The sequence below is a fragment of the Hypanus sabinus genome, chromosome 27, assembly GCF_030144855.1.
Source record: "Hypanus sabinus isolate sHypSab1 chromosome 27, sHypSab1.hap1, whole genome shotgun sequence".
Lineage (NCBI taxonomy): Eukaryota > Metazoa > Chordata > Chondrichthyes > Myliobatiformes > Dasyatidae > Hypanus > Hypanus sabinus.
In genome coordinates, this window is record NC_082732.1 from 5,245,692 (window position 1) to 5,262,646 (window position 16,955).

The window sequence follows — 16,955 nt, forward strand, 5'->3', positions numbered from 1 at the left end:
ACACACATGCCTCTTTGTCAAAACTCATTAATGAATCCTTCCTACCTCTCCTCCAATCTAATCACAACTAACTCTTCCCTGCAACAAAAGACGTGCATAAAGCTAGTCCGTAGAATTGGGTATGCTAATCTGCTAATCTTTTTCATCAACTCTCTCTGGATTGAGGATGTTTTGATTCTAGTCTGGTTTGTGGCTGATGAGGAGATAGTCAAGGCCAGGGTTGGAACCTCAGACTCTTCCATAGTGGGAATGAGATCCCTGACAGGATGGGAAGGAACTTCTGCGTTTTTTCTGGTGTTTATACATGGCTTGTGATGTGTCCAACACAAGGACTTCTTCTAATAGCATTCGAGCTACTATCCCTTCATTTTGAACAGTCATGGACTAAGGATTTGTGATGATATAGTTATGAATAATATGCTCTGTTTGTCTCTCATCCACCCCTCCTAATAATTCAGCTGGTTAGAGAAATTAATGTTCTTTATTTAAATTAAAATACTATTGTTACAAAAGTATGGATTGTTGGGGTGTTTTGGAGGTTAGGATATATAGCAAAATATTAGCTATTAATTTCAGCAGCCAACCTTCAGATCTGAATATGGACTGTAGATTAAATTTAAAATACTGTTCTGGGCAATGGGTTCCTAAAAGCTGTAAACTGCAGTTAATCAGAAAACAAGACAACACTGATTTAACATTCATTTTGGGTGTCTGGAGTGTGGGTACGAAGAAAGAGGTGTGAAAATTATATGTAATTCAAAGGAAGCATTGTAGATGCATTGTAAGTACAGTATAGAATTGTCCTTTGATTTTTAGCATATAAAATATCATGTAATATTGGGTCAAACAGGCATTAAGATGATGCCTGCTGTGTCTTATTGTGTCAAATAGAAGACTACTTCATATCTTCATAACCGATAATTTTGTTCACATTACACCATGAATGTAGGTGAAATATTTTTGAAGTAAATACAAAAAAAATTCAGCTTCCAAAAGGGTATTGATTTTCGTTACTAGGATATTCAGTTCATTGGGACTCAAAATTTGCAGGGAGCTGTGAACTGCTTAAGAAGTTGCTGAAGCTGTTAGTTCAGAGATACTGCTGCCCTTGCAAGGTAATACTCCCAGTAGGTTTGATTTCCCCCGTGTTACAGTTTGCCTTTGAAAAGACATGCACCTGCTTCAGAGGATCCTTGCGGAATGAACAGCTCTCAGGGAGATGACAACAATCCCCCTGGCGATGGGCTGGAGTGCAGCAATGGAAAAGTGAACCTACTAAAGAAAATGCTCCTCAGTTTGGTGGAATTGTGCATTGCAAATGTGCCTGTGTGACAATGCATTTGTCATGGGAAAATCTGACAGAGACCGTAGTGGGGAAGTAGTGAAAAGACTACTGATGTCTAAGTAAGGTGTGGTGGGAGTACGGGACTTCATGGATTATAATGGACACAAGGGGTGATTCACTTGCATACTGCAGACAATTCTTCATGAATTTTAAATTAATCTTTGCATAACACATAAAGAAACAAATATTGTCAGGAACCAGAGTAATTAAGCAATGTTGTAATACTTACTCTGTTTTGAAGCTTTGCTTTCAAAATAGTCTGCTGTATTTTTAAAGCTGCTGACCATGCAGTTTGATTACTGCTGCTGAAAGTTCACTGCTCTGCAGCTCTAGTAACCTGGGTTCAATCCTGACCTTGGATACAGTCCACATGAAGTTTCTAAGTTCTTTCTGCATGGCTTCCTTCTGGATATTCTGATTTCCTTCCGTATCCCAAAGGAGGCATCACTGGCATAAGAGAGTGGTGGAAACTGGGGGAGGGGAGGTGATAAGAATGTGCGGAGAATGAAGAGGTTGAGAAAGAGTGAGGGTAAATATGTTGGGTGGTTGGTGTTGATTCAATGGGCCACAGGGCCTTTTTCTATGTTGTAACTCTCTATAACTTTAAGACACATAAAATAAGACAGAACACAGAGACCAGGAACCCGCCATTTGATCAATGATATATGCTTAACTGATTAAAGTAGTTATTAAGAAGCCTACTAAACTTGTCCCTTCTGCCTACTCAAGTTTACATCCCCCTATTCTCCGCAGATTGATCAGCAATCTCAGAGCCTCTTAAACCCCTCGAATCATTTTTGCCTCTATAATCATCCCAGACCGTGCAATACAGGTACCACAACTTGATGCAAAGTAATTCTTCTGTAAATCTCCTTTGAACTTACCGTCTCCCACTTTAAATGCGCCCCCTGAAATAAGTAAGCTTATTTACAGTAAACAGTTTAAAGAAAATAACAAATATATTCAATAACCTTTATAAGACGCTAGTGACCATACGTTCAAAAATCAATGAACAATGACCACCTCCTTGAGGTGTGTTAAATGAGAAAAACTGTAGAACATGATATTAAATCACCTTTGGGAGACAGGTTCAGGAACAGTCACAGATCTTTGTTAGCCAGTGTAAATCTTTGCAGAATCTTACAGCTGCAGTAAGTATATATAATTTTCATTTTGGACCAACTGACAAAGAGTGAGGTTCCCTGACTGAGATCACTAATAATGAAAAGAGATTGGGACTGTTGACACAGACCAGAGTACTGACTGACAGACAGAGTAAGGAACTGACTGATGGACAGGCTGGTACAGTGACTGATGGAGAGGGTGGAGTAGTGACTCATGAAGAAGGTGGGGGACTGTCTGATGGAGAGGGTGGGGGAGAGTCTGATGGAGAGGGTGGGGCAGTGACTGGTGGAGACTGGGTTACAAAGATTGTTTAAGAGTAAGACTGACCAACTGAAAGATTGATTGACAGAGGCTGATAGCGATGAAAAGGAAACTAATAACAACAAACATTGAGTGAAAATGATTGACAGTCAATGGGACTGATGGTTAGTACAACTGCCAGCGGATGGAACTGGCTGTTAGATATTGGGACTACTGAGAGCAAGCTTGATTGATAGGTGGTGTAAATGATTGGCAGAGAGGAGAAATGTCTGACAGGGAGTGGGATTGATTGGCGGAGAGCGGAAATGGTGGACAGAGAGTGGAGTTAGTTGACGGTGGGAATGATACACTGAGAGGATAATTGAAAGAGTGTGAATTGATTGATTGATTATTGAGAATGATTGAGAGAGAGGTGTCTGACGAGATTTGAGATTAATTGGCAGTGTGGTAGATTGATGTGAGAATGTGGACAGTTTGTTGCAGTTGTCTGAGAATGCATTGACTAATGGAGACTGATCTGAGTGATAGGGATTGGAGTGATGGAGAGGGAAGGAGAACAGTGTATTCACTGACAGCAACAGGATCTGATTGTGGAAGAATGAAAGTGATTGGCAGAAAAGAGGGCAGAGAAAGGGATGTGGTGAACAGAGAGAGAGAGAAATTGAGTGTGTGAGAGAGGATGTGATATGGACTGACTGACAGAGTGGTCTGATTGAAGAGAAGTGGGATGTTGCTCTGTCTGAAAGTGATTGATGATGAGTGAGGCAAACAACGGAGAATAGGACTGGTTGACAAACTGTGCGACAGCTGAGTGCATGGTGGGGCATGGGACAGAGGCTGAGTCTGATTGACAGTGAGTGGGAATGATTGACAGGGAACTGGAAGTTGGCAGAGTAGACTGCTAGCAGGAAACAGATCTGATAGACAAATCTGATTGGCAAAGAATCAAAGTGATTGGCAGTGTCTGAGAATACAGAGGCAAGAGTGAGAGTGATTGACATAAAGTGGGAATGACTGGCATAACATAGATCGAGGGAATCATTGACAAAGATTGCTACTGAGCGGACGAGTGGCTTGTTGACAGAGAGTGGACGGATCAACAGTCAGGGTATGATTGATAGAGAGAGTGCTGATTGATATGGTATTAGACCCATTGATAGTGAGTGAGAAAGACTGACTGCTTAAAAAAGGGTGAGGACATCACTGTGATGGATTTTGAATGCAATGACATTGATGGAATATTTCATTACCAATATGCCTGTTATAATGAATTAGAATTATGTGGTATTATAATTAATGTTATTGTAATTAAAGATAGGTTTATTAATAGCAGATATAAACGTGCACAGTTAATCTAAAAATTTATACTTTAAAGATGGTCTTAACAAATAGGCTGAATGGGACAGATGCAATAATGAATGTATCTGAATGTGTTTTGCTATATTGTCTACAATCCTTTCCATCACTTTTTCAATACAACTGTGTTGCAGCTGGATAACGACTAATTAATTTCCTTCAAGAGTAGGGAAGAAGACAATTTAAGTTGGTGAGAATGCTGGAGGTGTTCCGGCATTCTATTTGTTCATAGCTTGCCTTCTACTCTCACCTTCCCCTACTCTCCCCCACCCTTTCATCTTTATTTCCTTTATCACCCAAACCTCAAAAATATTTTGATCTTGGAATTGATCCAAGGATCAATAACTTTTTGAGAGACGCAGATCCATTTTCTGCTAGTCATTTTTGTTCCAAAATGTTTCTTGATTTAATAGCTAAATGTGCAGGGTCTATTTTAAGTATTGTATCACCTCCTGCTGGGCTTTTTCCTGGGTGTATCAGTCTCTCATTGGGACTCCAGCAAGGATACCTCTTCTATCATGAACTGCACATGAACAATGTGGAACTTGTCCAATACCTTAGGTCCTACTTACTATTCTGTCCAAGATCCCACTTAGTGTTTCTTTCTGAATATAGTGAGCAGGTGAGAGGCTTTACTGGGAGGTAAAGAGCAGCCAGGTCTCCTTCAATTACCATCATCTTCAATTGTCTTCTTCCCTGTTCTTGATGGAATTTAATTAGCAGTTAATATGGTCTGCAGTAGGCTCTAAAGTGTGACTACAAGGATTATGGATGCAAAATACAAAATAAATCTAAATACATGCATTCTTCCATCCAATATATTACTGGAGTCCAATGGGGCAAGGAGGAAGTGTTTCACTCTCTCGATGTGAAGGCATGTCTGAAAGCCTGAGAATCAGAGGCATCTTCTCTATATAATGTTTTCAGTGTATCAGCATTGCTGATAAGGCCATATATTCCTCTTCAGAAAGTCATGTTGAGCTGTATTCTCAGGGTGATTCAGTCCTTCTGGAGAAGCTGATTGAGGAGGACTTGCAGGAATTAGACCTCACACAGGCGGAGGAATAGTGATTTTTTTTTGTCTCATTCAGGATAGAGTGTGAGGTGGAGAGTGCCTCCATTGGAGTGTGAGGTGGAAAGTGCCTCCATATTTCTGCTTCTTTACATGGTATAGGTTGCAAATTTGGGAGGTGATGTTGGAGCTGCTGAGATGAGTGACTGTAGTGCAATTTGTTGAATATGCACACTGAAGATGATTGGATTTTGCACATTACCATGATGAACAAGCTCAGAGAGGTAGAGGCTGAGATGATCGACTTCTGCCAACCATTTCACTATGCGAGATATAACAACTTCCTCATGAATCCCATTGCCTTCAGTGTCACTGGCTCCTGGGTGTAATTTGCACTGGATTGATGCCATGTGATCAAATGCAGTCAATCTCTGGAATATGGGTCTTTTTCTCATATTGAGCTAGGTTGTGATGAGGTCCGGAAAGATGTGGTCTTGGTGAAGGACTAAATGAGTATTGGAAAGGGATACATCAGTGAGGAAGTGGTTGCATACTTAAAAAGAAATCTACAGGTGTTGGAAATCTGAAATAGAAAGAGAAAAATATTGGAAACACTCAGCAGGTCAGGTAGCATCTGAGGGACAAGAAAAGGATCTAATGTTTTAGTCTAAGAATAGGGATGCCGAGAAAGCTAGTCAGCTTTAATGGCGGAGAGATGGCGGGAGAGTAGGGAATGACAGGGAAAGGAAACAGCCCTGATAGGGTGAGGTAGGGGTTGCCCAAGTGATTTATGAAGACATCTGTTTCCTAGATTAGTGAGGGCAGTTGGAGAGTGAGAGAGCAAACAAAGGCATAAGTGAAGCTGTGAAATTGTATCAAAGCTGATGCTCATACCTGAAACATAGAGAATGCTGAGAGTATGCCAGTTCAGGCAACATCAGTGGAGTGGGAAAAGATGACTAAATAATATAGATGGATCACCTTAGAGAAGAACTGGCCACAGATGATAGAACGTAAGAAGAGTTATAAAAGAGTTATCCAAAGTAGTTATAATTTTAGTGCTGCATGCAGGTTCTGTTGATGATATCTTTCATGACTTACCTGGTGACTTAGTGCAGATGGCTTAGCTGAGCAGGATTTGTCTTGGTTTTCTGGGAAACTCTGTCAGGGAGATTCCAATATTGTAACAATACCAGAACTGTCAGGCTGGATGCATACTGTATGTATAACTGACTAACTTGTGCCTGAGCAAGACAGTCAGCTTTACTGTTGAAACATTGCAATTAGTACCTGTAAGTATCTGACTGTTAAGGCCAAAGGATAGTATGGATAAACTAGATGCATGGCTAGTTTTGGGGAGGTCTTCAGTGCAATGTGGTCTGCTCTTATTGTCTTCAATACTCCTAACACTCACCACCTTCCCTTGACCTCACACAGACTGAATTAATTAGCTATGGTGGTGGGGGCACATTTGTCCCAATGAGCATGTGCTGCCCAATTGCACACATGTGACCAATTAACCTACTAACCTATATGTTTTTGGGATGCGGGAGGAAGCTGGAGCACTTGCAGGAAACTCATGTGATCGTGGGGAGGACAGACAAACTCCTTACAGAAAGTGGCAGAATTGAACCGAGGTTGCTGCCGCTAATCACTACACTAGCACGCTGCCCCAACATCTCAGGAGGAATGCAGGATGGGTTTGGCATGAAAGGCTAAGCCCATTTGCAAATGTTTCAGCTTTTGGGCAATGTCATTGTTGGTGATGGGTATACTTGTGGATTCAACTCTCCTCCCCTTTAGCTGCCAAGACCCAGAATAATAGAGGGAGCATCATCAGTCTCTGCACAGGACCTTCAGCATCATCAAAACCTTTGGCTTTATTAAAAGCAAAAGATTGTGGAGCCCCTTGCTGGAATTCAGTTACCCACAGAAATTACTCTCTATTTATCTATACTCCATGTAAGCTCTAACACTAATGAAGGAGTCTACAGGAGAACAAATCTTACTGAAGACTGGTGCCAAACAAAACTGCATCATTGCCCTGGCACTTTTTCAATCTTTCTTTCTGCAATGCTCTAGCATATCTCCAATAAACTTCCCATGGAATTGGAGATCATCTTCAGAGCTAACACCGACTTGCAAAAGCCAAGTAACCTCAGCTTCAGTAGTAGAGCTATAGCATACAGAGGAAGCTTGCTCTGCTGAGCCCCAAGTGCCATTGACCTGGTCACTGAAGCAGACAAGAGGATAGTCCTTACACTCACTGTCAGAATCAGAATCAGGTTTAATATCACTAGCATTTGTCTTGAAGTGAAATATATATAAAATTAAGTAAGTAGTGCAAAAACAGAGGGAAAAATACTAAGGTATTGCTCATGTGTTCATCGTCTTTTCAGAAATCTGATGGCAGACGGGAAAAGCTGTTCCTGAAATTTTGAGTGTGTGTCTTCAGGCTCCTGTACCTGCTCCATGATGTTAACAATGAGAAGAGAGCATGCCCTGGGTGAAGGGGGTCATCTCTGATTGACGCTGCCTTTTTGAGGCACTGCCTTTAGAAGATGTCTTCAAAGCGGGGAGGCAAGTTCTCACACTGGAGCTAGCTGAGCACATTTTTCTGCAGTATTTCCAATTTGCAAATTTATGGGTCTTTGGCCATTTACTCCAACTGTACCATTTGGTCCTCTAACAAGTACGATGAGACTCTGACAAATATGAACAACTTCCAAAACCTTGGGAGCCATCTCTCAGTGCAGTCAGATTTCAATGATGAAATTTGTCAATACTTTTAATGCAACAGCAGAGCCTTTGGTCAGTTAACAAAAGGGCTGTTTGAAGATGAAAAGCTTTGATTTTGAAGCAGGCAACCCTCTAGAGTTCTGAGGCCTGGACTACCAGCAGCAGCATCCCATGGCACTGAAAAATACCACAATAACCTGCGTTCATTTCGGGGAATCAGCTTTCTGCCCCTCCAAACTGGGTATTCACATCTGGGTGGATGCTGTGTAATGTATCCCCGGTCACAAACCCGCAACTCAAAATATCAGATGGTACACCATATGCAATTACACCACCAATGCCATTTCCTCAAAAACACAGGAAGTATAAGCAAACCAGTGAAGACTAAAGGACTTTTGTTATGGGGGGAGATCAGATAGACTGAATGTATAAACTCACCAAGGCTATTATCCTGGTATTGAAGCTCTAATTGTCATGGTCTGGATTGGTTCCTCTTTAAAGTTAGTTAGGTTGCATTATGATCCAGACCATGGACTCCTCATTCCCTTCTAATTCCGTTTCGCGTGTCCCTTGAGCTTGGCCATTAAAGTAATCTACTCTCAACCCGAACCGGCTGTTTATAAGCCCCTGGCTTTAGCCGTTTGGGGTGAGAGTGTTAGGAAGCATTAGCAAGTCGCTGACGTTACCACAAGGCAGAGTTATCCAGCCCGCATCGGAGTGCCGGCAATTCGCCTTCCTTCGCCAGAGTGGGTCCGGGCAAGATCAAACTGCCAGGGGTGAGTTGAAGGCGGAGTCCTGGCTTGAAGTTCATGCCCAGTGTCCGTGTCTGTCACTCGTGGCCTCTCCTTTAGCTAACGCCGTTCTTCCATGGTGAGGCCGCCAATCCAGGGCAAGGGAAGGACGCACGCGAGCCCCCACCGGCTGTCGCTATTAAACGCTGTCACGGGATTTCTAGCTTTTTCTCCTGGTGCGTCTGAAGGGATTGTTCCCCAGACCCTCTTTTATCCTTACTCACGGGGTCTCAGATGTCAATCAGGTTGGGATGATGCAATCTCTCTACCAGCCCACTCTGGTCGTCCCCTGAGGGCTTCAATGAATAGTACAGTACTCAATACACAATTCCGTCTGCAAGAGACAATGGCCGTTATCCGTGACTTTGTCTCTTTGAGGCCAGGACACATTCCAAAACCTTGTGGATTCTCTCTCATTTCCTGGGTCCCAGACCCGAATTAATAGCGATCTTGCGATTCTTAAAAAGGAGGGGGCTACTTTGTACCCTTCGGCCCCTCAGAGTTGTGGCACATTCATAACAATATGAAGAACTCTGAGACATTGGAGAATACAGAAGCCCTGAGTCAACAATGGAAAGAGTTCACCACCTCACGATCTACCACCTACACCCATCACCTTACTTCAATCAACAACTTCCTGCCTCATCTGTGAAATAGCCTGTGGTTCCCACATTGGCCCCATAGGACTCTTTAGAATCCACAGATGAGGTGAGAGCAAGTCATTCTTGGTCCTGAAGGACTACTTGAACACAAGAATACCATTCATGATTGGCTGTAGCAAAACTGCTTGTGGCATTGCTAACAACTGGCCGTAGCGATCTGCTTTTACTTTTACACACGTCCGATGGAGCTTTGCATGATTGGCACCTTCAAGTTGCATACTGCTCCACACAGGTCCTTGTGCACTTTCTGATGAACCCGAGTTGGTCCCTGGTTTGACAAGAATGGTAATGGGAGACACAAAAAACTGAAGATGCTAGCATCTAGAGCAAGAAAAAAACACACAAACTTCGGGAGTTCAGTCCAGGATCTAGCAATGTCTGCATGGGAACTGACTGGTAACACTTAGTTCTAGGCCCTTTATCTGGAGAGGAATGGTAACCTGGTCCATGAGATGACCAGTTTTGATAGTGTACAATTCTGCTTTTGCTAGGAGCCAAATTTATATTACATTGTGACTTTCTCCTGCAATAGCAAAGAACAGAAGCTTCAGTGATTCTCCCTACTCCAAGGGGTCAAGAAGTGGAAATACAGACTGGATACATAAAGACAATGGGAGCAGATAATATCTAAATTTTGTCCTGATCAATAGTTTCACTTCACACTGAACTACCCAGATTGAAGGACTTTATGGGGAGAGATCAGATTACTGGGCTTGTTTTCTTTGAATTGAAGGAGGAGAAGGGTGACCTGTTAGAAATACAAAGCATTATAGGAATTGGTAGGGTAGATGATCAGGGGCTTTCTTCATGGTAGGAATAACAAAAACAAGAGGACAGAGGTGTAAAATGAAAGGAAAAAAATTAAAGTGGATCTAAGAAATAGCTTTGTCTACACAGAAAAGGGTTGATATCTGGAACACACTGCCAGCGGAGGTGGTGGAATTAGAAGCAGTCACTCCACACGAGAAGTATTTAGGCAGACAGTGGTGAATCTTTGCCACAGGCGGCTGTGGAGGCCAGGTCATTGACTGAATTTAAGGCGGAGGTTGATAGATTCTTCATAAAGTTATGGAGAGAAGGCAGAAGAATGGTGTTGAGAGGGAAATGGATCAGCCATGATAAAATGGTGGAGCAGGACTGATAGGCTGACTGGCCTAATTTAGCTCCAATGTCTTGTAGTCTTATGGTCTTATGATACAATCCTAGTGCAGGAAAATGTGATTATTGTAGAGGTGCAAAAAAGACAGGAAAGGTTTACGTAGGGTTGAAAGAGTCCAGAGAAAATGATCAAGAATGTTGCCATGTCTGGAGGACCAGAGTAATTAGGAATGATTTCTTTATTTCTTGAAAGTTAGAAAATTGAGAGGAAATTTTATTGAGGTGTACAAAATTATGAGGGGTATAGATAGGTTAAATGTAAGAAGGATTTTTTCCACTGAAGTTGGATGGGACTACAACTAGTTTAGTTTACAACTAGTGAAAAGTTTAACCATATAACCTTATAACAATCACGGCACGGAAACAGGCCATCTCGGACCTCCTAGTCCATGCTGAACTCTTAATCTCACCTAGTCCCACCTACCCGCACTCAGCCCATAACCCTCCACTCCTTTCCTGTCCATATGCCTATCCAATTTTACCTTAAATGACACAATTGAACTGGCCTCTACTACTTCTACAGGAAGCTCATTCCACACAGCTATCACTCTCTGAGTAAAGAAATACCCCTTCGTGTTTCCCTTAAACTTCTGCCCCCTAACTCTCAAATCATGTCCTCTCATTTGAATCTCCCCTACCCTCAATGGAAACAGCCTAGTCACGTCAACTCTATCTATCCCTCTCAAAATTTTAAATACCTCGATCAAATCCCCCCTCAACCTTCTACGCTCCAATGAATAGAGACCTAACTTGTTCAACCTTTCCCTGTAACTTAAGTGCTGAAACCCAGGTAACATCCTAGTAAATCGTCAATGCACTCTCTCTAATTTATTGATATCTTTCCTATAATTCGGTGACCAGAACTGCACACAATATTCTAAACTTGGCCTTACCAATGCCTAGTACAATTTTAACATTACATCCCAACTTCTGTACACAATGCTCTGATTTATAAAGGTCAGCGTTCCAAAAGCCTTCTTCACCACCCTATCTACATGAGACTCCACCTTCAGGGAACTATGCACTGTTATTCCTAGATCTCTCTGTTCATTCCTCAATGCCCTACCATTTACCCTGTATGTGCTATTTGGATTATTCCTGCCAAAACGCAGAACCTCACACTTCTCAGCATTAAACTCCATCTGCCATCGTTCAGCTCATTCTTCTAACCAGCATAAATCTCCCTGCAAGCTTTGAAAACCCACCTCATTATCCACAACACCACCTACCTTAGTATCATCAGCATACTTACTAATCCAATTTACCACCCCATCATCCAGATCATTTATGTATATTACAAACAACATTGGGCCCAAAACAGATCCCTGAGGCACCCCGCTAGTCACCGGCCTCCATCCCGATAAACAATTATCCACCACTACTCTCTGGCATCTCCCATCTAGCCACTGTTGAATCCATTTTATTACTCCAGCATTAATACCTAACGACTGAACCTTCTTAACCAACCTTCCATGTGGAACTTTGTCAAAGACTTTGCTGAAATCCATATAGACCACATCCACTGCCTTAACCTCGTCAACATTCCTCGTAACTTCTTCAAAAAATTCAATAAGGTTTGTCAAACATCACCTTCCACGCACAAATCCATGCTGGCTACTCCTAATCAGATCCTGTCTATCCAGATAATTATTAATACTATCTCTAAGAATACTTTCCATTAATTTACCCACCACTGATGTCAAACTGCCAGGTCTATAATCGCTAGGCTTACTTCTAGAACCCTTTTTAAACAATGGAACCACATGAGCAATACGCCAATCCTCCGGCACAATCCCCGTTTCTAATGACATCTTAAAGATCTCCGTCAGAGCTCCTGCTATCTCTACACAAACTTCCCTCAAGGTCCTGGGGAATATCCTATCAGGACCCGGAGATTTATCCACTTTTAAATTTCTTAAAAGCGCCAGTACTTCCACCTCTTTAATTGTTATAGGTTCCATAACTTCCTTACTTGTTTCCCACACCTTACACAATTCAATATCCTTCTCCTTAGTGAATACCAAAGAGAAGAAATCATTCAAAATCTCTCCCATCTCCCTTGGCTCCACACATAGCTGACCACTCTGATTCTCTGAGGGGCCAATTTAATCCCTCACTATCCTCTTGCTTTTAATATAACTGTAGAAATCTTTCGGATTTACTTTCACCTTATTTGCCAAACCAACCTCATGTCTTCTTTTAGCTTTTCTAATCTCTTTCTTAAGATTCCTTTTACATTCTTTATATTCCTCGAGCAATTCCTTTACTCCATGTTGCCTATATCTATTGTAGACATCCCTCTTTTTCCGAACCAAATTTCTAATATCCCTTGAAAACCATGGTGCTTTCAAACCTTTAACCTTTCCTTTCAACCTAACAGGAACATAAAGATTCTGTACCCTCATAATTTCACCCTTAAATGACCTCCATTTCTCTATTACATCCTTCCCATAAAACAACTTGACCCAATCCACTCTCTCTAAATCCCTTCACATCTCCTCAAAGTTAGCCTTTCTCCAATCAAAAATCTCAACTCTAGGTCCTGTCCTGTCCTTCTCCATAATTATATTGAAGCTAATGCTATTGTGATCACTGGACCCGAAGTGCTCCCCAACACATACATCTGTCAGCTGACCTATCGCATTCCCTAACAGGAGATCCAACACTGCCCCATCTCTAGTCGGTACTTCTATGTATTGTTGCAAAAAACTATCCTGCACACATTTCACAAACTAAACCATCCAGCCCTTTTACAGAATGAGCTTCCCAGTCTACGTGTTTAAGGGGAACATGAGGGGAAATGTCTTCACTCAGAGGGTCATGAGGTCGTGGAACAAGCTGCCAGCATAAGTGGTGCTCTATTTCAATGTTTAAGAGAAGCTTGGATAGGAACATGGATGGCTATGGTCCTGGTGCAAGTCAATGACAGTAGGCAGTTTAGTAGTTTCGAATGGACTAGCTGGGCCAAAGGGCCTGTTTCTGTGCTGTACTTTCTATGACTCTATGATTCTAGGATGGGTATGGACATTATGGGCCAGAGGGCCTGTTTTGGTGGTTTATGACTCTCTGGTTCTATGACTGGATGAAGTTGTCATGCCCCATCCAGACTGTTCCAGCACAGGAACAACCTGGACACCTACCACTAAAAGAAGGAGTTTAGTACCACCAGTCAACAGCGCCGTGATTTTTTTCGGGTTGTTAAATCTGTTTTAAGTCTATCCCATTTAGAATAATAATAGTGCTGTATATAATAATGGAATTTGTTCCAAAGATCACAGTGGGTTTTCTCAGTGGGGACTGCATAGTACCATTTCCAGCAAGTTTGACATGAATGAATTAGGGGATGAGTTCAAATAGTTTTGTTTAATCTTTGCCATAGGCACAGTCTTGGAGGGGTGTCACTGAGGCCTGGCCAAATGCCTTCTATGGTAATAAACACTGAACTACATTACCAAGAGTGCATTCTGTCCCATGCTACCATTAGTGCCTGTCCCAGCTGAGGGAGTCAGTAGGTAGCTTGACTGAATCAGAATTGATATTGATTTATAAATGTCACATGTACTAAGGTACAGTGAAAGCTTGTCTTGCATACTGTTTATACAGATAATTCATTACACAGTATGAGATAAAGCAATAAAATCATTTGGAACAAAGCTACAGAGAAAGTGCAGGTAGACATTATAGTGCAAGATCATTACAAGATAGATTGTGAAGTCAAGAGACCATTTTATCAATTTAGTAGTGAATAGAATTGTCATTGAGACTGGTGGTATGTGCTTTCAGGTTTTTGAATCTTCTGCTTGACGGGAAAGGGGAGAAAAGGGCATGTCCATGGTTGGTAGATCTTTGATTATGTTGCCTACTTTACTGAAGTAGTGAGAGCTAGCTCTCTGGGTCATTGAAGTACACAAGCCTCCAAACTCTGACGCCTTCTCTTATTTAAATTCTTTTACTCTCTTCCACAAATAGCAATATTAATTTTGAAACAAATTTTCAAGAAAAATATAGGCAGATATTAAAACTGAATGGTGTTAACCTTTGTTCACTTAGATCTTTCAGAAATGTTAGGAATCTGATAATGTTTTTTTATAATAAAAGTTATAAGTTGGTATTCAAAGGAATGTGTATTTTGAGAAAGTATCTCCAAGTTTAAAGGAAAAATCATATCATAGGATATAATATGATCTCTTCTCAGAATATCTTTTTTTCCTTTATAAAAGTCTGATTAATGTGGCCATGCTTCATAATTTGATTATAGTGTATACCGCTCTTACCAGTTTATATGAAAGTCCCAATCTATCTAGCTATTTGAAAGCTGCACTGTGCATGTTAAAGGAGCTGGGAATCTAATATTGGGACTCAGCAATGTTTATTACAGCTGTTTGGCTGCTATTTCTTTCAACTTTATGAAAAATCAACTTAAGGTAACTGAGCAATGACAACAATCTATTTCCAGCATAGACTTTTATTTCCATTGAAATAGGTCATATTCAATCCATTGCTGAAAAATTAACATACTTCATACTGGCAAGAGAAAACCTGCAGATGCTGGAAATCCAAAGCAACATACACAAAATGCTGGAGGAACTCAGCAGTCCAGGCAGCATCTATGGAAAAGCATGAATTAGTCGATGTTCCAGTCTGAGCTCCTTTACTCTTCTCCATAGATGCTGCCTGGCTGCCGAGTTCCTCCATCATTTTGTGTGTGAAATTTCGACACTCTCTGAGTTAACCTGATTCTGAGCTGCCCACTGTATTCAACCTGAACTTGATCTATTCTGATCTTACAAATGAGTACCACAGTCCAAAGACTCAGTTGGTAGGTTAATTGTAAATTGTCCCATGATTAGGTATTAAATTGGGGGTTTTCTGCATGGCATGGCTTGAAGGGTCAGAATGGCCTACTCAGTGCTCTAACTCAATAAAGAAATAAATATTATTTTACATTCTCTAGGTCAGAGAGGTGTCATACTTTTTACATCTACTGTTTTAGCTGTTTTGTGCAGATTGATTATCGACACATTCTCAAGCACGAAGTTTCAATGTTGAGCAGTCTTCAGTCATATTTTTGGAGTTCTGTCTTATGGGGTGAAATCTGGGAGGAAAAGCTGCATTTAAATAGTGCTTTGCACATCCCAAGGATATCTTAAAGTTACTCACAGATAACCAATCTCATCCGAAGTGTAGAACTAACATTGGAGGAAATGCAGCAGGGAGTCGGCATATAGATAGATTCATAAAGATTAGAGAGGTTAATGAAGTAATTTCCTCTAGCATTGTTGACTGGTGAATTTGACTGGGGCAATACCTAGCTCTTCTTCAAACAGTGAACTGAGAATGAGTTTCAATTAACAAGACTAACATTAATTCAACTTGAAGAATACGTAACTTCTTTGCTAATAGGGAAACATCTCTACCTAATGACAATGTTGATTTCTGCAACCTTTTCACAAAGGACATTTTTCATCGTAACTTGGCCCTTCCTAACAATACTCTCTCACAGCTATCTGATAAAAATGCCTTTAAACAGTGGCTTCTAACATCCTCTTGTTGCTGGAGGCAAAACATATAATTTGTTTATATTAGCATCAGAAGTATTCTCTTGATTAAAACTCTTCAGGAAATGAATGTATGTAATATCTCTTTAGGGACTCAGATTAATATAATGTCCATATGCCTTTGAGATTCCAGCAGGACTTAGATAAATTGGAAGAATGGGCAAAAAAGTGGCTGATGAAATACAGTGTAGGGAATGCATGATAATGCATTTTGGTAAAAGGAAGAATAGTGTGGACTATTATCTAAATGGTGAGAAGATTCAGACATCAGAGGTGCAGAGGGACCTTGTGCAAGACTTCCAGAAGGCTAATTTACAGGATGAGTCTGTGGTAGAGAAGGCAAATGCAACTTAAAGGAATGTGTGAGAATCTCATTGAAACCCACCAACGAATGTTGAAAAGTCAAGACAGGGTGGATGTGGAGAGGATGTTTCCTATGGTGGGGCTATTCAGATCTAGAGGGCACAGCCTCAAGACTGAGGGGTGACTTTTAGAACAGAGATAAGGAGGAATTTTTTTTAGCCAGAGAGAAGTAAATCTGTGGAATGCTCTTCCACAGACTGCAGTGGAGGCCAAGCCCGTGGGTTTATTTAAGGTGGAAGTTGATAGTTTTCTGATTGGTCAGGGCATCAAAGGATATGGCAAGAAGGAAGTTGTATCGGTTTGAGTGGGATTTGGGATCAGCTATGACGGAATGGTGGAGCAGAGTCGATGGGCTGAATGGCCTCGTTCTGCTCCTATGTCTTATGGTCTTATGGAGTCCAGGGAGTTGAATTAATGTTCATGGCTAGTCTGGATATCTCTTCCCCATGCATGGTATATAGTCTTTATGCCATGATCTCAAATCAGAGTTTTCCTCTACAAACATAGTCAGTTTTTCATATATCGGGTGAAACAACATTAGTTTAAAGTTTAAATTGTCTGTAAGCCAATGTAATACATGCAAGG